The sequence below is a fragment of the Ailuropoda melanoleuca genome, chromosome 1, assembly GCF_002007445.2.
Source record: "Ailuropoda melanoleuca isolate Jingjing chromosome 1, ASM200744v2, whole genome shotgun sequence".
Taxonomy (NCBI): Eukaryota; Metazoa; Chordata; class Mammalia; order Carnivora; family Ursidae; genus Ailuropoda; species Ailuropoda melanoleuca.
In genome coordinates, this window is record NC_048218.1 from 155,788,523 (window position 1) to 155,815,136 (window position 26,614).

Below are 26,614 nucleotides of genomic sequence, written 5' to 3' on the forward strand. Positions count from 1 at the left end.
TCCATTAACTCAAGGATAATTCAACATTAGGAGAGTATGCCAAAAATCAATCACATTAAAAATTCACACTGAGAAAGGTAATCATCTCAGTAGATAATAAAAAGATTGAATTAAGTTCAACATCAAATCTGGATGAAAAGTCTCAGTAAATTAGGACTAGGAAGAGAGCTTTTGGATATGGTAAGGAATATTTAGCTTAAAATGAGAAACAACATACTTTCTAGTGAAACACACAAGGTATTATTTTTATCATCACTATCATTTAATGTCATTTGAGAAATTCTAATCAGTGCGATAAGAACTATAACTAAAATGGATCCAGAAGAAAAAGTATCAGTATTTGCACCCATATTTTTCTTCTCTGAAAGGCCAAGAAAATCAGCTGAAACTAACAAACAGGTAAAGAGACAAGTTTGCTACTTAAGACAATAAATAGCAATAGAAATCTCTTCAGTTTACAAGCAATATATGAGAAATATGGTGGGTTAAAAAAATTAACAAATATTAAATGACTATGAATAATCCTAAGAAGTTTATGCTACAAATCTTCACTGAGGAGAATAAAAGATTTACATAAGTGGAGAGATATCACATTTATTTGTATTAGGAGACTAATGCTATTCCATTATCAATTCTGATCAAGTTATTTCAGTTAAAATAAGACAGTATAATTTTTGGAAACTGAAAAATTATAAACTTCGCATGAATGAATTAAGTTTCTGTGCTACAACTATATTTGGAATTGACAGGATATAATAGGAATATATTTATGATTTACTTTTATTTTTTAAATTCACTATTTTTCTGAAATTCTCAAGAGCCACCAGAATTTCATGCTGGTGGTACGGCATCGCTATTTGTGCGTTAAAAAAACAAAACAACTTGGTTAAAGAAAATGTAAAAAGATCCTACTCTTTGAGATATGATCACTATTCTATAAAAGAATTTAGAATATGTATCTCTTTGTCTACTCCAACAATCATAGATATTACATAGTGGATTTTAAATGATCTCATCAAAATATGAAATAGCATTATAAATACAAGTCATCCTTCACATAATTCAAATGTGAGCTATGTTCACACTCTGTGATTCCTGGAATTTAGTTTTTGGAATGGTTTGGTAGATTGCGACTGTCAAAAATATATCAGATATTATTTGAACTTGTCCAGCATTACAGGCTGTATCAGCATTACAAGAAATGAGTAACAGAGAAAACAATGACAAAGTCATGGGCATGTCTAAAGGAACTTATCCTTGCAAAAGCTCTCATCATTTTTAGCGTGAATTTGATACAGTTTTAGCATAAACATAATCATAGAGTCTGATCAGACATTTTAATTCTATAGTTAATTTTTTTTAAAGGGATGGATGATGTTTAGACTTTGTGTATTATAATATTCATGTGAGAAATCACTACACTACTCTTTACAAATGGTTCAATTATACACATATTGTTTTAAAATGGTCTATAAAGAAAAAAATGAATATACATATATACACAATAGCTAGTCACTGTCTTTTCCAAATCGGAAGCTTACTTTATTGGCACATCTAACCTAGGTCTACTTTTTTTTTTTTAAGATTTTTATTTTTTTAAGTGATCTTTACACCCAGTGTGAGGCTCGAACTTTCAACCTCGAGATCAAGAGTCACACGCTCCACTGACCGAGCCAGCCAGGCGCCCCTAACCCGGGTCTACTTAATAGGATTTTTTTCTGGTCTTCCTGTTTATGTAGTTTTAGTTCCTTAGCTAAGATTAGGTAAAGTGAAATCCTTAGCATTCTAAACATATTAATTTGTATATAAACAGGAAGATTCAAAGGAGGTTTAGCTGGAACAAGGGTTAGATCTGCTAATGAATTATAGTCTTAGATTGTAAAAGAAGACACCATTGGATTTTGTGTATTTTCCAGAAAAATCCTGTGGTTTTATTTTTCTCAGTTTTTCTCTTTGACTGTGCAAGGAGATCAAAACTGAACAACTACATTGCTGAAAAATATCCTTTTAAACAGCAGGTGTAGAGTAGAATTTGAATACGTATTTCCAGAGACAAGAAGTCGAGAAGACAAAACTGCCCTTTCATCCTGCTAAAGCAAACAACTATAAAAAGATTGCCTGTATGGGGCAGGAATAAAGACAGTGAAAAATTCACCAGACTGGTTAGCTATGGTAAGCACCGTCATTTTACTTTTTGTAGTATTTAGTTAATTAATTAATTAATCAATCTTTTTTTAGGGGAGAGGGGCAGAGGTAGAGGGAGAGAGAGAATCTTAAGCAGGCTCCACACTCAGCATGGAGCCCCATGCAGGGCTTGATCTGTGGGTTTGATCTCACGACCCTGAGATCATGTCCTGAGCTGAAATCAAGAGTCGGACATTTAACCGACTGAGCCACCCAGGCACCCCTACTTTTAGTAGTTTTTAAACTTTAAGCAAGTTTTAAATCTAAGGCTATAGTGATAATAAACTGACTAGCATAGCTGTGGTTAATTGCTCATTTGTGTATGTAACATCAAAATTAGTGTTACTGACTTAAGAGAGTTTGTTCATGGGGAGGGATTATTACAAAACTTCATTTCTGATACTGAATAATGATTTTTCTAGGTATTACTTACCTTGATAAAATGAACAGCATTATGGTACTCTATTCCAATGTTAGTGTATAAAATCAGAGATACTGACTGTGGCTACATAACAGCTGTTTTCTCAATGAAGTGCTCGTCGGTTACACTCGACATTTTACCTGTAACCTTGGTGCCAGTGCATGTTGTATATGTGCTTCTCAGGAAGTTATGAAGGAAGGAATTAGGAATTCTTTTTCTGCTGGGGAGCCTTCCAAATGCGTTCCCTAAGCACGTTCATCATACTCAGGGTCACCACATTGAGTACATGTGTGGGGGAGAACCTGTGAGTTCCTATGGCCGACTCGATTGCTCGCTCTGTGTAACCTGCGTTCAATTCAGGTTATGGAAGTTCTGTTTATCTCCTGCTTCTCTCCATCTACTTTGGTTTCATGAACACCGTACTTTGAGCTCAGTAAACATGACTTGAGGTGATTTTCTCTAGCAGGAGTAGGAGTGGTCTCTGCAATGATAGCAGCCCTATGACTGAATAGGTTGCCACTCACTGTCATTGTTTCCATTCCAAAATACAAATGACAGGTAAAATTGGATGCATTAAGCTTAAAACAGAAATGGATTCCTCATCTTTTTATATTCTTCAACAGTGACATGAATTATTCTTTTTAAAGTTTTTGGCTCAACCAGCATGAGATTCAAATGTCTGAACTGGCCAACACCTAAAACAAGATCCACTATACTTCATTCTGCTTTTTAGACAGGTATTTATGTCTTCCTGATGGCATGGTTTTATAGCCAAAACAAAACAAAAACACCTTCAGCCAACATTTGGAAATTTTCTTATGGATGGGCCTTTTTTTTCCAGTAGTCTTCGTCAATGTTGAAAATGTTACCCTTGACATGTGGGAGATTTTACACTATGTGAAGCCTCTAAAACCCCAGCTTTTTGCTTAGTTGACCTGTTATTGTCTTTTAGACAGTGATGCATAGCAAAACTTTCATTGCCCTTGAAACTTGGCTCTTGAGCTGTAATATGAAACAAACAGCTGGGCTTACAATGAGAAGCTGTGATTGAAAAGGCATTTTCATGAATGAAGTAATTGAAAATATATGATCTCATTTCATACATTTACGGTAATGTACTGAGTCTGTACAGTAAATATACTAGGATGGCTATAAGCCTTTCAGATATAGTCATGGATCATTGAATGTTGAGATTGGTTCATTGTTACCAGAAAATAATTGCATGTGTGTGCGTATGTATGTGTGTGTGTGTTAAAATGAAAAGTGTATAAAACTGAATTGTTAAGATTCTGAATCAGGTCAGAAATAGTGGTTGCCTTTAAGAATTTTCTTTTTAATTTCCTGTAAGAAGGATAAAAATGCACAAAGGAAACAATTGTAAGTCATGAGGGATTCCAACAGGGGATAAGTATCTCTTTCAATGCTCTGTGTGTTCCTGAAATGGGAAATCAAGACTCTTTTCATCTGTTCTTTCTCTCATTCCTAAGTCAGGAAGAGGAGGGGAGTGATAGTGACCTGGGTCAGGGACAAAACGGATTCTTCAGAGTCATTATAGGGTAACAGCACTGGGCATAGGCATTTTAATGTAAAAATGGAGAAGGTTAAAAGTGCAAGTGTTTATACATGACTTGTTAATTAGATTTTTGTCTTTTTGGAGTGCGGGCTTCTTCCTTGTGATTAACTCTTATTTTGGATTTGCTTTGTTTTTTTTCTCATGAAGCCAAAGAGGACTCTGGGCCTTGCTTCTGTCTGGGAGGAGACAACTTACCCCGTTTCCCCCTTAACCTCCACCCCACCCATACAGCCGAGGAGCTCAGGGAAAGCCCAGCAGAAAGACCTGCATTGAATTGTTTTGACTATTGTTCATGGCCTGAAGGAAAAATGCTTTTTTTCCTCAACATCCTTTTGCTTACAATCACCTTTTTTGGGTTCTTCTTTCTTTCCAAGTCCTACAATCTAGTAGGCCTAGGTTAGGGTATAAGTTGAGGGAAATGAGTCAGAGACAGTTACAGCACCTCTCTCCAGAGTGAGGCAGGTAGAGGCAGGTGGTCTTAGACCCATCTTCAGCCTAAAGGAACACTTTGTTTCTACAGTCTAACAAACTTGCCACAGCTAGGAGTTTCACATATTTTCGGGTCAAATCCTCTACTTTAGATTTTGGATGTCTTTATCTATTCTGTGTGTGTCTGTGTGTGTGTGTGTGTGCGTGCGCGCATGTCATGTCCTCCATCTTGGACATGTTATTAAAATCATGGAACTCTCTCTCATAAAGATTTGTCTGTGGTACTTACCACTCAATTGTTTTACTCTTGCACACATTCAAGCTTTGCCTTCTTTACTAGGCTAAAAGCTATGAGGGAACTAGATCTATGTCTGATTCATCTTTAATTCCCATCAATGCTTACACATAATAGCAACTCAAACATTTGTTGATTAATAGATGCTTCTCACAGCAACATTTAGACAAGCCCCGGGGGACTATTTATGATAAATTAACAACTGATTCTTTGAGTAAATTTGATTGAACAACTGTAGAGATAGAGATTAGACATCTCAGTAGTACCTGAGTTTTTTGAAGACATTTTATTATAGAAAGTTAGACACAGACAAAAGTAGAAAGAAAGTAAGCTTGATAATGAGCCGGATTTACCCATCAGTGAGCTTCAATAATTATCCATACATGAGCAATCGTGTGTCATCTATCCCCCTGCCCAGTCTCCCCTCATGTAGTCAGATTATTTGGAAACAAATCCAAGACATTATTTCATTTCAACCATAGATATTTTATATTACTGTATTTATTTTAAACACTACACTGTACGTCTTTTTAGGTTTACTATGTCATATTCTTCTGGAAGGACAGAATATATTCATAATGTGTTTTGGGGGTGATTATTGGGCTAATTGTCTGAGTTGTATAGAGTTGAGTTGGGGACCTCCTGAAGCCCATGGTGGATCCTATGACAGGGCGGTTAGAGTTGGGATGACTTAGTGGCACAAGGTGACAAGATAGAAGAGTCTAACATACAACAAAGGGAAGTTTCGTGTGTTTCTCATTACTCCTATTTAAGTGCCAACATTCCCAAATGGAATCAACTTTTCCAGACGGAGCCCAAGTTTTGTGATAAATTGTGGTGGCATACATACCGAGTAGCACCTGGCCTTGGATCTGCTGTAGGCACACTTCCAACATCCGAATGGTTAAGGAGTAACCTCCAGAAACCACAGTGGAGACAGGAGTACAAAGCCTGGTGTCCTCATGCATATCAATTGCCAACCAATCACAGCAGGGCTCCCCATGACTCAGCTTGGTGGAATCCCCATCTTTTCTAAGCAAGTCCTGAAAATGCTGTTGAAAAGCTTTGTAGGCAGCACATTTGTATCTCTCCAGCATTGAGCAGAGTGTCTGTGAGGTGCACAGCAGGTACTTAATACCTTTTTGCTTAATTCAATGGTGAGGAGAAACAGGACAGCACTTAGAATTTGAGCGTTCGTGGGTAGGTACATTGAAGCATTTCATGAAATACCGCTTAACTGTTCATGTTTATAAAATACAGGGGTAGAGACCTATTTTTGGCATGTGGAAAACAGCAAATCCAACGGATGACTGTTTTAATATTACATGGTCAAAAAATATATATACCGTGGGTAGATTTACGTAAAGCACTTGCATTTGAGATGTGTACTGGGTACATAGTGGCAGGTGGGAGCCTGGCCCCTGAGCAGTGTGAGGAAATGATGTTAATGGATTCCTTTCAGCAGAGGTGTGGATATAAAGAGATTGTCACGGGGGAATTTCTCTTGGCAGAGGGCATCAAGAGGTCATATTAGCATTCACAGTATTGTATGGGGGAAGAATAGAAAAAGATTTTGACACAGATTGATGATATAAAAAAGTGCTCTGTGATCACATAGTCCTGAGGTCCTTATTTAAATTTATCCTCATGTAGATTTTTTTTTTTTTTTTAAAGATTTTATTTATTTATTCAACAGAGATAGAGACAGCCAGCGAGAGAGGGAACACAAGCAGGGGGAGTGGGAGAGGAAGAAGCAGGCTCATAGCAGAAGAGCCTGATGTGGGGCTCGATCCCATAACGCCGGCATCACGCCCTGAGCTGAAGGCAGATGCTTAACCGCTGTGCCACCCAGGCGCCCCCCTCATGTAGATTTTTGCGTTCTTCAGAATTAATGGAATTATTATGGCATTGTTAGGGATGAGCGTGGCAGGTCCTGATATGTTTGATGAATATAAATGAATCCTCCTATCACTTTTCTTCCACGTGGGCTAAACGGGCTCTGTAGTGATGACTTTATCAATAGTTGCAAAAAAGTCCATTGTTGGAAAGGAGAGCTCTGGCTGCAGGTCAAGTTGGAGTAGATGACTTAGACTAGAAGCCTGAGTTAAATTTCCTCCTCCATCGCCCCTTCTCCCACCTTCTGCTCAAACTCAGGACTAGTATGTTTTTGAGTGCAGAGAGGGATGGACAGCCCTAAATGGGACTGTATGAAATCTGGGAGTGAGAATGGGAATGGGAATGCATCTCCAAATGGCTGCTCCAATTCAAGTAATTAATTCTGCGAGGGAGGGCAAGGGCTATTTTAGAGGGGACGGCTCGCATGTTCTTGGAAGGTATAGTGGTCCTGCTCCAGAGTCACCACGGCCAGCTGGTACCTCCATTTCTGACCAATCTGATTGGCAATTTTTTCTATTTTGTGGAGGATTGTGAGGAGGGAGGTGGGCAGAGATGGGAAGGATATAGATTGTAGCTTTCCTTTTATTATTTATCAGTAGTTATTAGTTACGCTACACTAAAGCATCGACTGTAACTAAAGTTTCTCCAGACTCATTAGCCTATCGGTAAAAACAAGGTCACAGACCATCGACCTGAGTTTTGTTGGTTTCATACTCATACCTGTTCATGCAGAAACTCCATTTTCCTGAAAATTATCTCTAGGTACTTCTGGAAGCAGCCGAATCATGTGTGCAGTCTGCCTGTAAGCAGCTTTCCACTCTATCTTGCTGCTCAGAGAGGCGCTACATTGGCTTTTCCTGCTTTTTTGGGCAGAATTTCCTTTGGTGTCCTTTGTTCGACAGGTACCAAAATGTCCTGGTAGGCTGTGGGGAAATGAGGAAGAAAGGCCTGTTTCTGTCAGATTTATATGGTGCAGGAGCTCCTTGGACTCGGAGGATATAAAGCTGGTTTTCATGTCCTTATTAAAACCTTCTTTTAAATTAGGACCAAATACATGTCTAGGCTTAGCTAAGTATTGGTCGAAGTAACAGGTATCACTGTGATACTCAAAATCACTTCACCCCTTTTGACACTAAGGTTTGGTCACATGAAAATGGTGCCTAGCTCACTGCTGTTTTTCATTTTGCAAAGGCTACTCTGAAAAGGTTTCATATGTTTTCCCGAAAACAGATTTCTGTTGCATCAAGTCTCTCTGAAACCCAACAGCAGACAAAACTTGAGTTTCCTCCCAGTTTCCTAGGCACACTGCAAGTGGCCTTATGAAGGCTTCGCTCGTCTGCTGATGTGAGGTGCCCAGTTTCTGAATTCCAAATCAGACTCAAGTAGGACACTGGGAGGTGACTACTGCTTTCTTTCTTAGACTTGTCCCTCAAACATTCAATACACTTGACTTTGACCCATAGATTTATCGAGGTTACACTTGCACACCCAGTTCGGTAGATGTGGTCCACTATTTTGGTTCATTGACTGCTCTAGAATTTAAGTATTAGAGGGAATCTTATCCTTGATTTAATTTTAAATTTGGTAATAGATTTCTTTTGTCTCACTTTATGTCTGTCTGTCTCTTTGTGTTTGAACTCTTATAAAATTATACCATTGGACTCTTGTTTTCGAGGCTTTCTGGGATAACGTGGTTTGTAACCCATTATTTTATGTTCTCTAAAATTTATTTAGAAGTAATTATTTTTATCATGTGCCTTATCTATAAAATGGTTGCTCTAATTACATAAAAATGAACATTTTTAAACTTATTTTAGTGTTCCTCGATTTTTATTTTATTTATTTATTTATTTATTTATTTAATTTATTTATTCGACAGAGATAGAGACAGCCAGTGAGAGAGGGAACACAAGCAGAGGGAGTGGGAGAGGAAGAAGCAGGCTCATAGTGGAGGAGCCTGATGTGGGGCTCGATCCCGTAATGCCGGGATCATGCCCTGAGCCGAAGGCAGGCGCTTAACCGCTGTGCCACCCAGGCGCCCCGAGTGTTCCTCGATTTTTAAATAATTTTCACATTTATTTATGTTGTGCTTATATTTTTGTATTTACATATTATTTTCTTAAGTATTACACCTATTTATTTAATATTCCTTCTGGGGGGTCTAAGATCCCCATCTAGGAAAAGAACATGATGACAGAATCATCTCTACCTCCTTTTACAGTGTGACATTTCTGTTTATTCTTTGAACCTTGTCACCAGCTTCTCATTACTCTTGTTTCTAAGTTAAAATGATGGGATTAAATTGGCCAGAAACCCTCAGCTTTGTTATAAAATTTTAATAACTGGAAGCTTTTACGTTGTAAACATATACACTTTTACATAAAAATAAAAACATTTAGAGTCTTGGGGATTGAATATTAACCACGTAATTGAAAATGCTTGCCGTAATATTTTTATAAAATCTCATGCTTCTTATTTTAAATCATAAGAAACTAAATTTTAACCATGTGTTCTGCTTGGCATGGGGGTCGGGAGCATCCTAAATCTGAATTTAAGGAATGTTTTCCTCTAGGAAGTAGAAAGACTTAGAAAATATGCTTCTTAAAGATCTTACAACTGTGGCACGGAAAGGTATTTTGAGGAAGCGCTACTACGTGGGAGAAAAAAAGTGTGGCAGGCAGTACTTAGAAGAAGTGAAATGTGAGCAGTTGTTTCTGCCTTTTTACAAACATTTGTCTCACTCCGGAGATATGGCGGAGGGAGGGGTTAGCATCAGTGCTTAAGAAACAGATGGCCGTCCTAATAGCTATCCTGGGGATGGGCTGAATTTAGGGCACATGAAAGCTGTGGAGAGGGGTCTGGCAGAGTTCTATTTTGAGTCTAGAATGTAAATGCTAAACTATGTAGTGAATCATAGGCTTTTGGATGACCAATAAAGGCAGTTGAAATCATAGACTTGGAATTAACAGGAACTAGTGGATGGAAGAGGGGCTAGCTGGGTCTATTTTTTGTTTTTTTTGTTTTTTTCCTGGAACAATAAGAATTTAATGGGCTAGCACTTAGTTTTCCTTTTGAAAGGGTGACATTTTAATGTGTGCATTCTTAAGTTTTTCCACCCAAGAAATTTAGATGAAATGTTTCCTGTAATATAAAGACATTTTATGAGGATTAAAGTAATATGAACAAGACAAAATATCAGAATTATAGAGCTGAAGGATGTTAGAGATTCTGGTACAAATCCCTCAGTCCACATCAAGCCTAGAATACCAAGGTCATTTTGCAAATAGCAGAGCTGGGGCTGAAACTCAAGTTCTTCATCTTTTTTTTTTTTTATCTTATTTTTTTAAATATTTTTTTATTATATTATGTTAGTCACCATACAGTACATCCCTGGTTTTTGATGTAAAGTTCAATGATTCATTAGTTGCATATAACACCCAGTGCACCATGAAATACGTGCCCTCCTTACTACCCATCACCAGCCTATCCCATTCCCCCACCCCCCTACCCTCTGAGGCCCTCAATTTGTTTCTCAGAGTCCATAGTCTCTCATGTTTCATTCCCCCTTCTGATTACCCCCCCTTTCTTTATCCCTTTCTTCCCCTACCTATCATCCTAGTTCTTATGTTCCATAGATGAGAGAAATTGTATGATAATTGTCTTTCTCTGCTTGATAAAACTCAAGTTCTTATCTCTCCTAAACTACACAGTTGATTTTGTAAAAGGAGGCAAAGATGACCAGAAAGATGTGAAACACCCGTATTGTTTTGCATCAATTTGGAAACAAGAGTTTGTTGCACCTTTGGGGCCAATTTCCTAGAGTTAGTGAATGTACTCTAATAAATGTTTTCCTTCAGTAAAGTAAAAGACAATCAAGAAGTCAAGAGACTAGAAAGACTGTTTGCCTCTGGGTATATATAATCAATGCTATCTGGAAGCCTATCCCAGGGAAGAGATTAAATATGTGGATTTTGGAACTACACTTGCTTGGGTTAAAGTCTTGGCTCCATCCCTTCCAAGCTTGGCTGCCTCTGGCAACTTCTCTGCCTTTTATTTCTGAGTAAAACGAGGGTAAACATGACACCTATCTCACTGTTGGCCCTTAGATGAATGTATGCATGTAAAGTATCTGGAACAAACTTAACTGGGACATTTCAAGTGCTCATAAATGCTGGTTATTACTCTGTTCTTAATTTAAAAGGTAACTTCTATAAGTAAAATAAAATCAAGCAAGCAAGCAAACAAACAAAAATCCAATGTGGTGTGATCTATGCTGTGGTAGAGAATTAGGGAATCATAGAGGAGGGACATTTTAACAAGGCGAGGAATTAGAACTTCATGACCTCGCACATTTCCGTTGATTCCTCTCCAGATGTTTGCCGTTCCACACTCCTATTCCTCAGATTGTGAGCTCTCCCAGAGTTCCTTATCTCAGGGGTTGCTGCAGTCAGGAACACAAAGTTCACATTAGACACACCACAGTTCTCACCGCCTGGCTGAACATCTTTTGTTTTTTCCTTCAATTTTGTAACCCACTTTACTCAATTATTTTGATACTCTTAACACATTTGAATGTTAACAAACTCTTTGATAAAATTGATTTTTAAGACTCAATGATGTACAGTTGGTGAATATACCCTTATTTATTATCTGTTTTCTAACCCCACCGTGGCTATCCCACGGCACAGACTTCGAGCCGATCATGAGGTTGTCCACCTACACTCACGCAGTATTATGTGTCAGGTTAACTCCATAAACCTGGGGGGAAACAGGCTGGAAATCTTTTAGCAGCAAGCAGCTGGTGGTCTTTGGGCAAAGCCAAACACTTTATCCTAGCAATCAGTCAGTTACCACAGTCTCGATTTTCACTACTCTTCCTATTTGTTGTCTTAAGGCCTGTGGTTCAAATCTGTTGCTGTTTCTTGGACCTACCTCGCTCCTATCTGACTGTGTTTTGTCGGCTGGTCTTTCCGTAACATCATTGTTAGTCTTCCTGATTCTTCTCTCGCTCTCTCATCCCTACTCTTTTCTGTGAACTTTTTCTTTTTCTTCATTGGGGAATTCATGCAGAGAAAGAAGTGCGTGTTTGGGGTGGTTATTACAAGGAAACTACTCTTCATAAAATACTCCCTGCTCCTGTCCTCTGTTGGAGTATCTTCCCAAAGAGGGGATAGACCACTTGGTGTACGGGAATACATTGCTGATTGCGTCATGAAATCATGCCAGAAAATACAGTTGAGCTTTTGGAGGAAAAGAAATGGTAGAAATGAACTGGAAGTTTGGATGCAGGATGAGAGAGGGTTGGGAAGTGGTAAAGGGGTACTCGGAGTTAGGCATTAGCAGAAATTTTCTGTCAACATCTCTCTAAAGTGAGCTACCAGAGAAAATTCTTTTATAAGATAGATAAGAAGGAAATTGGGTAGAATACAATAGAAGTGTTGGTTTTGCAACTTATTTCCCTACCTCCAGTCTCTTACTATATTTAAGAACAGTAGTGACTTCTATTTTTTCAAGTATGCACATAAAAATTATTGAATGGCTTATTAACTGTGGAACTTTCAAGTATTTTCAACTTTCAAAAAACACATAAAACATAAAGCCTTGCGATACAATTGTGGAATCTAAAATATGTGATAGTGACCCATTCCTATGAAGAAAGTATGCTGTTATAACCAAAATGTGCTTTGATATCTAAGTCATTCCTGAATCCGTATAAAAGGAAGGCCTGTTCCATAAAATTCTGAAAGAATCCATCGCAGCCAAAAAATTAAAGCAACCAGTTGTTTTGCATTATGTAGACAAGAAAACCATCTGCTTTTCCAAAGAGTGGCATAAGTGACAATAAAGTCATTATATCTTGGCCTTGAATCATAAAACCAGCTGCATCATCACCCCTCTGGTCAAAGAAGGTAGGTCCCTTCCTACACAAGGACATGGCTGATGCTGGACATTTCCCAGGATCGACATCTTAATCCATCTACCTGTCCCCACGGATGCACTCTGGGTCTGTGGTCCTGGCCTCTCTCGCCCTTTTCATAGACTTGTCTCTCGAATTCGGCAGCTGCCATTACTCTTCTAGAACAGCGTCTCATTTTCTCCTGTGTCAGAATCTGTACTTGCCCCTTTAGATTCTGTCATTGCAGCTAGGTTCAGCCTGAGCTTGTAAGACTGTTGGGTTGACAATATATTCCTGCTGTTAGAATTCCTGATTATTTCACACTTCGTGTAAGCCTTCCACTGACCTTTCTAGTCTCCTTTGTGCCCTGCCCCCAACTATGCACCTATACCCATTTAAAAATATATATTCTTTTTGTCTGGAAATCTTCTCTGAAGCCCCCACCCCCTAAACACTTCTACTTATTGACTGATCAAAGGCCATTCCACCATGAAGCCTTCTTAGATTCTCTTTAGACTTTCTATTTACCTACCCACCCACCCATGAATTTCTTCCCCCATTGCACAGTGTTTGTATCTCTATTAATCAAGTTTTCTGAAATGCTGCTTTTTATCACTTTTCTGCTTGCATTATGCTTATAGATATCTGTTTTCCTGAACAAGTTATGATTCTGAAAGGCTGAGGCTGTCATTCATGTTTATATTCCCATAGAACCTAACATGGTGCTTTCTGGGCCACCATCATTCAGAAAATATCTCTACAATTTAGTAGATACAAGGAACAAATTAAGCCTGATCAGTGAAATTTGATGATTGATGTTAACAGACATTCATTATTTGGCAAACAGTGGGACGTGGATAGGTAAGGGGGGCTGTTTTCTAATGATATTTTAGAATATTGGTTTCAGATGTTTTGAGCGTAGTCTAGTGGAAAGACTTCTGTGAATATTGCTGCTTATAACCTAGGCACATGGTTTTAAGATTTAACATTACCCGCTCTCTTTTTTTCCACATGCTACGGATTTGAAAAAAATTTCAGATTCTTACCAAATAGACTTCTCATCAGTTTTCAAACATAAACGTATTGACAGGAAACAAAGTCCTTGTGTTTTTAATTCTTAAATATTAACATTTGTAAAATATTACTGAATATAACTTAATATCTTAGGACACTTTAAGGCTTTGAAACTGGAAATGATTTCCCAGGGGAAAAATGAACTGGTATTCTCTGTGACTGCTTTTCAAGATCTCATACCCAGTGAGTTAGTGGATTCTAAACTTGGCAAGCCAATCTCTGCTATTCCTAGTGGGAAGTATTTTGGTTTTAACTTCCTTTGGAAAACTCCCAAGCTGGAGGGGAAATAAACATACTTCAAGAATCAAGGCTCCTTTTAGAAATTCAATTTTAAAATATTTTTTTAAAGGAATTCTGGCTCTGACCCTTTTTTGATTTTTCCCCCATCTTAATCAACATTTCTTCCCTCTCTTGTCAGCTGCCAAAACCCAGCCTTTTCCTGGGCTCTTAGGGATTTGAAACATTTTGGCAGGCTAAAGAAGAGAATGGGTGGGAGAAGCTCACAAAGAGGGTGAGAAATGATGTTTTCACTTCCTAATATTCTTGGCCAGATTGATTTTCTGTGTGGGAGGAGAAAACTCTGGAATCATTTCAAGTACTCCACAGAGATTCAGACAAATAGGGCTGGACTCGTTAAATCAACAAATACTTAGCATGTGCTGGGAGCTTAAGCCAACATAGAACTTTAAAAACTTAGGCAATACTCTTCAAAAGCTTAGATACAGTTGTGGAGATAAAATGTTTGCGGTGTTTAACGGCAACATAATACACATAACTCAAAAAAATATACACTCAGTTTCCAGATGTATGATGAAGACAGGAAAAGAAGAGGTGAGAGAGAGAGGGGTAACATGAGGGTCCTCTGTGTTTCCAGAGGGAATTAGAGGAGTATAAGAATGTATCACGTAAGGTGGATATATGACTGGGTTGTTAAGGATTATTACTATTGATCACTAGTATTGTCTACCTCCTCTGTGTTACACCTTTGCATATACTCCATCTAGTCCTAACAAGTGTGCCAAATGGGTATGATATGAAGCTCCATGAGGACAGGGATGGACTTAGCTGCTTTTGTTCATCTTCCTATCCTTAGGCTTAGTACAGTGTCTGGCACTTGAAAAAGTATCCAGTAATTATTTGTGGACTACAGATGAGAAAACTGAGAATTCAAGGTTAAGTAATTTGCCCAAACTCCCAGTGCCCCGAAGTGGCAAAGCTGGGATTTGGACTTTTCTATTTGATGGCAAAGGCTGAGGTCAGCTGTGGTATAATGCTCTTCAGCAGTGGATCTGATTTAAAGAGCTGGAGAGAAACCAGAAGGACATGACAGCTTGGAACATAAGCATGAGGGAGAGAATGCGGGCTTAACGAATAGGCTCATTTAGCTATGGTAGTTAACGGGCAAGCTGGAAGAACAGGTTGGGGCCAGAGTCTGTAAAACTTTATATATCACGCTCAGATTTTTTCACTTTTCTTTCAGTCTGTGGAAAATTACAAAACTTTTTTAATACGAGAAACAAAGATCAAAGCAGTGCTTTAAGAAAATTCACACAATAGCTGTGCAAAGGAAGTTTGGGAAGGAGAGCCCAAGAGTTAAGGTCAATGGCAAGACTCTTCCAAAGCTCTAGCAAGGTGTGACAGATACACAAGTTCCCCGCTATGGATATGGGTCCTGTGTTAGATCAGTGGAAACGGAAGACACGTGTACGAAAGAGATAATCTAAAGGAGGTATCTTCAGGTATTCATTATAAGGTAAGGGCACTTAAAAAGAGTGCAAATTTAAAAACAACTGTATTGTGGGCCTGTGTAATCGGTCAAATGATGGTCCCCTTGGCAAGACGGGGTAATAATGATTTTAGTGCACTTCAGTTTTAAGCCTGTTACAATTGAGATCATGAACGACATGTTTCCGCGGGAAGGAATATAAACATTTAGAACTGATACTACAGTTAGGGGTAGGGAATAGACTAGAGTTGGGGAACAAAGGCTTGTAGGAAATAATTGAAACCACCCTAGTAGATGAGGAGAAACCAGGATTGATGTTTGAGAGAAGCTCCCTTCAAACAAACAAAAGAACTGCTTCTTTTTGATAAACACTTGTATCGAAGTATAAAGAATAAGATGTACAAATTTTAATTGTACACTTGACCGAAATTTTGCAAAGTGGCGAACCCATGTAACACACAAAGATCATGATCTAGAATATTAGCACTGTCCTAGAAGCCTCTTTCATAATAATCCTCTTCCAAAAAAATGGATGTTATTCTGATCTCTATCAATAGGGATATTTTAGAACCTGAGTAATTGAAACCATACAATATGGTATGTACCCTTGTGTTTGGCTGCTTTTGCTTAACATTATAGTTGCGAGATGTATCTTTGTAAATTTGACCCATGGGCTATTCAGAAATGTATTGCTTAATTTTAACAAATCTGGAAGATGCTAGTTTTCTTTCTGTTACTGATTTTAGCTTAATCCCACTGAAGTCAGTAAACATTCTTGGTATTATTTCAGTCCTTTGAAATTTGTTAAGACTTGCTTTATGGTCCAGCAAATTTTCTATTTTCGTAAATGTTCCATCACATTAAAAAAGAATACGTAAAAGAACGTGTACTATGAAATGTTGAGTACAGTGTCCTATAAATGTCAATTAAGTTATGTTTGTTAGTCATCTACATTTTAATGCTTTTTGTCTGCTTGTTCTCTCAATTACTGAGGGAAGTATGTTACATTTTCCCATTATTGTCATAAATTCGTTCTGTTCTTCTGTCTCTTTTTCTTTATAGATCTTGAAGCTTTCTTATTAGGTACAGATGGATTTAGACTTGTTATATCCTTCTGTTAAAAGGAGATTTTATCACTCTGAAATGTATCTCCTTATCTCTACTACCATTTCTTGTCTTAAAGTCTACTTACAGATTTATTTATTCACTCTAGTGAGAGAGACAGAGAGAGAGAGAGAGTGAGAGAGAAAGTGCTTGAGCGGGCGGAGGGGCAGAGGGAAAGAACCTCCCAGCGGACTCCTCACTGAGCACAGAGCCTGACACAAGGCTTGATCCCACGGCCCTGAGATCATGACCTGAGCCGAAACCGAGAGTCGGATGCTTAACCCACTGAGCCACCCAGACGCCCCATAGTCTCCTTTGTTTAGTAACATTATGGCTCTATCATTTTATTTTATTTTTTGCTATATTTGCATTAGTTTTTATCTATTCCTTTATTTTCAATCTTTCTATATCTTTATTCAGAAGGACCTTTATTGGTATATTTTAGACATGTGTTTTATGTATCGTAGTCATATTATGGAAGCCAAAGTTTAAGGATGAGGAACAAGCAGGGCTAGGAAATAGGGGGATGATCAGACATGTAGGAGGAGAATAAGGCCAGCAAGGGATTAGCAAAACTAAGATGAATTTCAAGCAGAATGGAAAATTCAGACTTCTCTGCTACTATTTTAGCAGAGGCACGTGTCAGGCACCACAGAGACATGAAGGCAAATAGAGATTATGAAACATTATTAGATCTGATAGTTGTGTATTTATTAAAGATGTTTTGTTCTATCTTACAGTAGATAGAATGAAGCAGGCTTAAAGAGATAACACCAATAAAAGGTAAGCAGCAGATTTAGACGTATTATTTATTAAATTTGGCTGGGGAAGGAGTAATGCTTTGAAAACATTCTTCAAGCCTTAGGTTTAATATGGCTGCATCTTTTGGCCTTTCCAATGAGTTATTCAAACATCTACCTGTCTTTGGAGCAGACACTGGTCTCTCCTTCCCAAGGCTTAGCCTTCCACTTTAATCATACAGAAATCTCAAGGTGTACACAGTGCAGGGCACAGCATCCGGCTACTGGCATCCCTCTCCACCGCCAGGGTTCTCTCTGACCTACGGGGTGCAGGAGAGAATCTGAGTCTTGCACAGTGGGACTCTCAGAGCAGGCTTGCTGGTGGGTGGTCCTTTGCTGGTCCATTTCTGTTCCTCTGTCTTCCTCTTTTCCTGAAGATAAAACAGTTTTCTACTTTAAAGCTTCAGAATACAAAGTATATGGTTAAATAAATCATGATTCAGTCATCCAGAGGAAATGCTTGCACATGCAAAGAAAGCTAGAATGAGCAAACTGACCGCATGGAAAGACCACTAAGACATACTGGTGCTGAAATAAAGGAAGGTGCAGCTCAATGCGTATAGAATACCACACTTGCCCTGGACAGGACGACTATTCGCCCCACTTTCTTTCTTTATTTTTTTTAAAGATTTATTTATTCATTTTAGAGACAGAGAGAGCGCGTGTGCAAGCAGGGAGAAGGGCAGAGGGAGAGGCAGAGGGAAAGAATCTCAAGTGGACTCCCTGCTGAGCACAGAGCCCTACATGGGGCTAGATCCCTGAGATCATGACCTGAGCGGAAATCGAGGGTTGGACGCTCAAACAACTGAGCCATCCAGGTGCCCGTTTGCCCCACTTTCTAAAGGAGAGTTCTCTCAGTAACTTCACATGCTTTCTCCTCCCCTCCTGAGAGGGATTCCCTAAGTGAGTGTAACATACACACACATTCTTAGGAGATAGAGACCACCTTCAGTCATCTCACATTGCTGTTCTGATACGTCTTTTGATTCAGAAAAGAGAAATACAAATTACCTCTTGTAATTGTGCTTCCGTGCCAGCTAGGCAGCTACGTTGTGCAGTTATTTTCACAGCTATGTTAGCCTTTGCTTACTTGCATGGGGCTGAGAAGTATGGAATGCATGTAAAATGCTAAAAGGATAATTAGGTACGCTCTTGGAAATAGGGGGGTTGGTTTGGAAAGGAGGGAGAGACTCCTCTTCATCTGAAACAGAAAGCAAAGAGGATTCACTTAGACTAAATATTTAAAGAACATTAGCGCTGGTAGTGCTAGGCGGGAGGGGGGGTTGGGGGGGTAAGAGGCATGGGAAATTCAGTTGATGGTATTAATTTTTTTTCACAGGTCATTACCAAAGCATTTGATTGTGATTTTCATCCTGACAGTAGCAAAGAAAGAGATTAAGTGATATGCATGTCTGGACAATAACTTTATTACTATGCACAAAAGTAGAACTCATTGCCCCCAGTTTTTAAGTTTTTATTATGAGAGTTTTCAGGAAGATATAAAATTAGAGAGAACAGAATGATTAACCTCCACTAATCCATCACTTAGCTTCAACAATTAGGAATACAAAGCCAACCTTGTTTCATCTAGGCCTTACCCACTTTGGGGATTATTTTGTAGCTGATTCCAGACATCACATTATTTTATCTGTAAATCATTTGCTGTGAGATAAAAGAAAAATTTAAAAGCCTAAGGGGATATGTACAACTCTGTAACCACAAATTTTAAAATCTGGACTTAACAGATGACTTCTATCAAAATACAAATGATCAAAAATTGATCTAAGAAAATAATAAAAGAATCAAATAAGGCAATTGCCGTAGAAGACATGGGAAAGATGACTAAATATCATCAAAAATTTTACCAATATCAGATAGTTTTAACACTGAATTTTATCTGTAAAATTAAATTTAAAAACCATTTATTTCCAGGGTTACTTAAACTCCTCCAGGCCATGGAAGAAGTTGGAAATTTCCCTAATAAATTTAATGTCAAGACATTGATGACAAAAATATAAATATGTGATTTAAGTATAGAGAAGAAAGTGATAAAAAATTTGCTGATGATCAAAAAGCCAAGATATTACATTTAAAAACTTTAGAACTTCCACAAAAAATTGAGAAGGGGCAAGGGTGCAATAGAAGTATACAAAAGTCAGTATGTTCTCTTCTAGCAGTAAACACCTAGAAGTGGAATAATAAAAAGAATTCCATTAAAATATTGAGAAAAATTAAAATATTTATAATAAAATTCACAAGAAAACACAAGATATGGATGAAAACAATTAAATAGTATTGCTTTATGAAGGACGTAAAATAAATAAATGGAAAGAAACACCATATTCTTGGATGGAAAGACAATATCATAACCAAACAAATTGACAATTAGAAAAAAATACTATCTAATAGAAAAAAAAGGCGAGGAATATAAAGAGAAATTTCCTAGGTGAGTAAATTCCATCACCAAGATACGTATTCAAAAGGCTCACCTTGTTTGCTAGTAAGGAAAATACAAATTAACAATGAGATATTACTTCACATTCAGTAGACTGACAAATGTGAAAAAGGAAAATCTGCTACTTGGGATGGAGAGAAATGGGTAGTCTCAGGAAATGCTGATAGGTGTCTGAATTATTACAGCATAAAGGACAATCTCCCTGGCCAGGGATCTCTTAAAATTAGAAGCACACATACTCTTCATTTCCTCAATTTTACTCCTGTGCATCAAGCTCATAGAAATAAAAGAAATAAAAAGATCGGTGCCTATGATATAGGAATGGGGTATTTGTTATGAATGTGCTGGAAATGGCAAAGAGCAAGAGGAAAGTGGATGTCCAGCCATAGGGCAATGTGTAAATGTGGGTTTATGACGCGTGGATGATATCCCATATTTGTAAAATCTGTGGTGTGTATACTTGCCATTGCATATCATATTATAAGAGTGCAAGGGTGTTAGGATGGGATAACTTGGAGGAACAGGCATCTAGGTAGGTATAAAATGGAGGAAAGAAGGGAACATGAAATAATATATAAAAAATAAGACAGCAAAGACAGCATTAAGACCCCCACCCAGTATGTAAATACCTTATCTGTTCATTTATCTAAAAATATATTAAATATGCACAGTTTTCAAAATTAAAAGCATAAATTTCCTGCTTTTAAGTAACTTGGAGTTTACTACTAAGATTATAATACAAAGTAGAAATTGAACATACTAAATAAACTTGTTCATTAATTTCAATTGACAAACCATTTTCCCATTTGATCATCAAATGTTCTCATTAACAATTATATTTTGGAGTATCTATTTTCTGAGTAGGCTATTAGGGGTTTGGTTTGCCGTGTGCATTTCCTTCCATGGGGTTTTTCTATGGAGAATGCACACGAGGATTACCAATCAAATCAATGACAAGGTGTCAAAATATTGGCAAGGGCAAGAAACAAAAACCATCCAATGATGGACTTTCTGGCTAAAGAGAATGTGGTTTAGGCCTGCGGATAAAGCGAAATGTTCTTCCTCCTGCATTGTATCTAACCTTTGAATAGAAAATGCTGAGGGGACGTCTGGGGGGCTCAGAAGGTTAAGCATCTGCCTTCGGCTCAGGTCATGATCCCAGGGTCCTGGGATGGAGTCCTGCATCGGGTTCCCTGCTCAGTGAGGACCCTGCTTCTCCCTCTCCCTCTACTGTTCCCCCTGTTCCCCCTGCTTATGCTCTCTTGCTCTGTCAAATAAATAAATAAAATCTCAAAAAACAAAACAAAACAAAAGAAAATGCTGAGGGATGCATCTTGGAGGAGTGTGTTAGGCCTCTGCAGGCAGAGCAGGGTTTGGGGTCCTGCTGGAACAAGCCCACAGATTAGTCTTACGTCGACTTTTCTGGGGTGGAAGGAACATGAATGGAGAAAGCGTAATCCGGAGTTGCTAACCACTCGGAAGGGGAAGCACTAGAAGAAAGAGGCCACACCTCACCCAGGGGTAAGAAAGAGGAAATGCCTGTACTAATTCTTGTTTTTGTGCCGCTGCAAGCCTCCGACAGTAAAACGTGGCTCATAAATGTCAAGCTCTGGACATCAGTGGTTCTTCCCCTTTTCTGGAGGATCAGAGGGAGAAGCCAGAGACATTCAGGCTAAGGCTCCTCGAGGTGAGGATCAAGGAGAGACGCCCCTTCCCCTACAGGCTTCCTGCCGCTTGAAAAGTTGACCCCGGAGGTCAATAACAGTGCACCCCCATTTCATAAGAATGATGGTCTGGGGATGGTAGTCTTCAAGCAGTTTTCAAAATGCCTTCCGATAAAAAGGAACATGCATTTTCCACCTTTTCCTAAAATGCTTGATTTTGATTGTACCGAACAAAACAGCAAGAAACTTAAGAACGCCTCTGGAATCCTGCCAACAGTCTTAACTTGCAAGCTGTATTTCATTCTCCCGTGGCCCTAAGAGTCTCCTTACATTCATGTGAGAGGTATAGGCCGAGCTTTGCCATTATTGTTGTCTAAATTGTGTAATTAGAAAAGATGGTTGTACTATGCTAATAGTTTGTGTTAACAACTTGGAACTAGTTTAAAAGTAATCTGAGTTATAGTTTGCTTGGAAATAGCATTCAAACAGCTTGAGGGATTGGGTCTTGAAATCCTCAGAGCCTGCAGAAGCGCGCAGGAACTCGTGTGAAGATACAGATCAGTAAATACACGCAGTTGCGCGGGAACACTTTCCGGACCGCTGCAGTGCTATGGTTCCTCTGCAGGCTGGCATGCAGTTATGCACGTGAATATTTACCTCCTGCTTACTCTGCTTCTAGACAGTTCTCAGCTCCGGAGATTGACAAATCAACAAGTCTCTGTGATGATGCTTCCAAAGAGTAAGTCGATGGCACCACACAGTCTCCCTTCCTGATTATGGAAGAGCAAAGCAAGGCTAGCTGACAGTATCTGGGGCTCTCTATGTGTCTGCTACTATTCGGACACCCGAGTCACCAATGTGTGAGTTTATACATGTTTTTCCTGTGTCTCTCCCCGTCCTTCTGTGTGAACTGCCAATGTGCAGATCAGATCAGATCTTCACCCTCTCTTGCTTGGACTATGACCGTAAACCACACTCTGGTTTGTATACCCAGCTTTGTCTGCCTCACTATCCGCCATTGTCCTTTACCTGCCCATCGGACACTGTCACTTCCTCGCTATGACTCAGTGACTTAATGCTCAGCGACACTCAAAAAAATATTTGTAACTTTAGAATCTGAGTTCCTCAGGACTTAGGCCTACTGTCTCCCTTGAGGGACTGCTGTTTTCTGTTTCCTCACCTCCTAAATCCTGTAGAGTCTGGGTGTCTTCTTTACCATCTTTGCATCTCTAGAGAGCAGCAAGTGGCCCAGCACCCCAGGACAATCCTGATCTGAGAATCTCCAACAGATTTCTCCAAGGGCTCTGCTTGAGTTGGTTTTGTTTTCTCCTTATTTTTTGCTACCAAAAAAAAAAAAAAAAAAAAAAAAAACCCATGTATTTGGAGATGGAAGGGTCAGATCAAATCGTTCCCTAAATACTGAGATATGCTACAAATTAATTTTATTTAGAGGTATCGCTTATTTAATTCTACTGTAAGATTGGATTGCAGAGTAACCAGAAATGTTTTCATTTAAATGGATGCTGAATTTCTCAAATAATGGCATCTGTGATATTTTCACTGACTTTTGTTGTAATCATTAGTGCCATCACGATGATTAGTGCCATCACGATGTTTTCTTTCAATCAATAGTTAGAATTAGTTTGAAAATCGGTTTAACTTTTTATAAGTGTAATTTTTGTTGAAAATACTATTTGATTAATCAACTGTTTTTGGACTTTTGTCAGGCCCTGGGTTTCTGGATACATTGTATAATTAACGTAAACTCGAGGAACTTTTGTTTTGTTTTTAATGATCCAAAATTAAGTTGCTTTTAGTCACAGGATTTCTGTAAATACAAACTTATGTCAGAAGAGGACTTTTATTTACTTTTTGATTCAACTCAGCATGTTTATTTAATCTGCAATGATTCAGCTTACTGACTGCTCTAGAAACTTGGAGTGTGTTCTCATGATGGCTGGGTAAGTTGATGGCTTTGATCTGAACAGTGAAGGCTCAGAGGAAAGGCATTCTTTTTCCCTCCAAATTTGCCTTTCAAATTTCTTTTCTGTTAGGAAAGTATTATTGTTTGGCTGTATGTCACTCTCGTTTAGTTTAGATTTCCTATATTTGGAAAATTAGAGTTTTTTTTTTTTTCAATTTGTGATGGTTTTTGGTGCTTTCAAATGGAAAAGGCAGACTCATTCCAGGCACTGACAGATATCTCAGATATTAAGTTGTTGATTTTGTCTTCCTCCTGGACGCCCTGGAGGAAACACAAAAGACGACGTTGATATTAATCTGTTAGGGAGGTCACAGAATTACCAATGTATGAATCACTGAGTTTGATTTTTCAAAATGTCTAACAGGAGACAGATGACCTGTGTTTATTTCCTCTGTAGGCAAGATTGATCTGCAGAGCCAGTCCCTCCCCACATCGGGCAGTAAGCATTTACTCAGTTTCTGTTTTCACATTTCTTAGTCATAACCAGCTTCTGTCCAAGCTCCCTTTGCTTTGGATGGACACCTTTACTTTTGTAATCATCCCGCCAGTGACTTTTATCTCAATTTACACTCACTGCTGATGTTTAGGCTCCTGCCTCTGAATTCCTAGGTGCTGAGTGAATCCGTCCCTGAGGCTGATCCAGCTTGTCGTTCGTTGTGCACTCAGATCATGACTGCATATGCAGGGACTGCTCCCTGTGCTCCTTCGAAATACAAGTTCTTGGAAACCCAGCTTTCAGGCGTGTTCTCTGGAAAAAAAAAATGCATGAAGCCACTCTGCAGGCTTGATCCTTTCTGATGTGAAGAAATGGAGCATTTCAAATAAGTAAGATCTTTTTAGATTCTGACATTTTCAACCAGACGTCCATCATGACCTGAGAGTTTCATGGTCTGTTTGCATAAAAATCGATGCTGTATAAGCTTAAACCCAAATTACATTTAATGTTATACTATAGAATAAAAAAAATAAAAATAAAAAAATAAAAATTACAGAATCAGGGATCACAGAACCTCTGTGTTGGGAGGGACCAGAAGGTAACTAACTGACCCCTTGTATGTACAAATGTGCTTTCCTTAAATATCTGTCAAGGCGGGAAACTCACTCCACCCTGAGGCAGCTCATGTTGTATTTGGACAGACCTGACAGAAATTTCTTCCTCTTAATTCAACTGATATTTGTCTCCCTGAGATGTTCATTGCTTGGCTCTGGTTCTGCTTCTGAGGCTGCCAACCCAAGCCTCCCCTCTTGACTGCAGAAAGCTGGCACAAATTTCTCAGCTGCCTGCCTTTCCAAGGTCGCAGAACCAGTTCTTCCCAACGTCCTGCCTCTGATCTGATCTGAATTCTTCTCACTTCTTGGCTGGTCAGTTCTCTTAGCTTGTCTCTAATTTGACTGAAACGTGTCATCCAATGAGGTCTGGTCCCTGAGCTCTTTCTTGGAGCTTTTAATATTGCAACCTAAAAATGAATTCAGCTTTGAGCGTGTGCGGACATATCATACTATTACTTCACACTGAAATGGTGACATCAAATCTGGCATTTTTAAATAGACCCTGTTAAGTTACTTTCTGCCCCATTTCACAGAGATACATTCTCAACTTCAGTGTATTATGTTCACCCATGTTACATTTTATCTTCTTAGAGAGAACCGTTATTTAAATAGTTTGAATTCCGAATCTGTGATCCAACATGTTCCCTGTCCATTTTGATTTCGTGTTCCCTCTATACTTTGTGAATTGACCTTCCATAGCTTCATTAAAGGCAATGATGAAAATGGGCCAACTGGGTGCAAGAGACCCCAGTGAACTGCAACTAGAAATCTCCCTTTAGGTCAATGCCCATTCATAGTTGTCCAATCAGCTATAAATCCACCTGAACACACCGCCCAATTTTCCATCTTTTCCTAGAGGATATGATGACACATCTCAATGAAACCTTTGCTGAAAAATCCATAGACTACATTTCTTTGTCAAAAAAGAAAATAAAAATAATTCTTTATAACCGGTCTTTAGTAAATCTGTAATGTATTTAGTTATCACTTCCTTCTTGTCCATTGTTTAGAAATAATTGTTTAAATAATTTGTCCTAGAACTTCGACATACAAAGCTACCATTTGTAAATTATCTCCTCTTCTGCAAAAAAGACAGAATGAGTTCCTCACAACCAATTTTTCTGCATCTTTCTTTACTTTGCAATTGTTAAATTATCATCATAGCTCATTTTCAAACTCTCAGTCACCCCAGATGGGCTTTTCCCTAATAATTAATTAATTAATTAATTGGCATCTTTAGGTAATTGTGTAAATCCCTCTATGGCAGGGGTTACACCCCCCCCCCCAGGGCTTAGCCAAGCCTTTCCACAAAGCATATTTTGTCATATTGAACAAATGACTCTTTCCTTATCTTGACTTACCAAAGATGAATCAACATGTTTCAGTCAGATGGTCATTTTACTTGTTAAAATTGGCTATGAGTAACAGAAAACACAAAATCACAGCTTCTTCAACAAAATAGAGGGGAAACATGGTCCCGAGTGAGCGGGGAACCAGCTCCCTTCTTTCTACTCTATCATTTTAATATTTGGTCTTCAGTCTCAAGGTCTGACATGCTGCTGGAGCTCCACCCATCGCTTCCGTCTCTCAGGTAGCTGGGAGCAGAAGGGGCAAGTGATCGACTGCTGAGCCAGCATTTGTAAAACAGCGTGTTTATCCTGGTTTGCCGGAACCTTGTCAAATGACCACACATAGCTTTATGGAAGGCTGAAAATACCATCTTTGACCAGGGGCATCACAACTCCAATGGAAGTTGATTTGTCTTCTTTAGAAGACGAGAACGGTTTTGGGGTGGCAAAGAGCCATCTCTGCTAAGACTTGAAGAGAAAACAAGCTAAGTAGGAGCTCAGCGCTATCGCTATGTCCCTCAAAAACATACTTGTCTTCAGGAAGTCTAGTATTTCTGACCACGTTTTTGCTTCAGACATCAGTAATCAATGCATTTCACTGACCCCAAAAGTATGTAGACGTTTTGTATCTTGGAACTGAGCCTTCTCAACGAGCTTTCCTGTTTGTTTTTGTTACCGTTTCTGTGTATCCCCACTGCATTCTTTAGCTTCCTC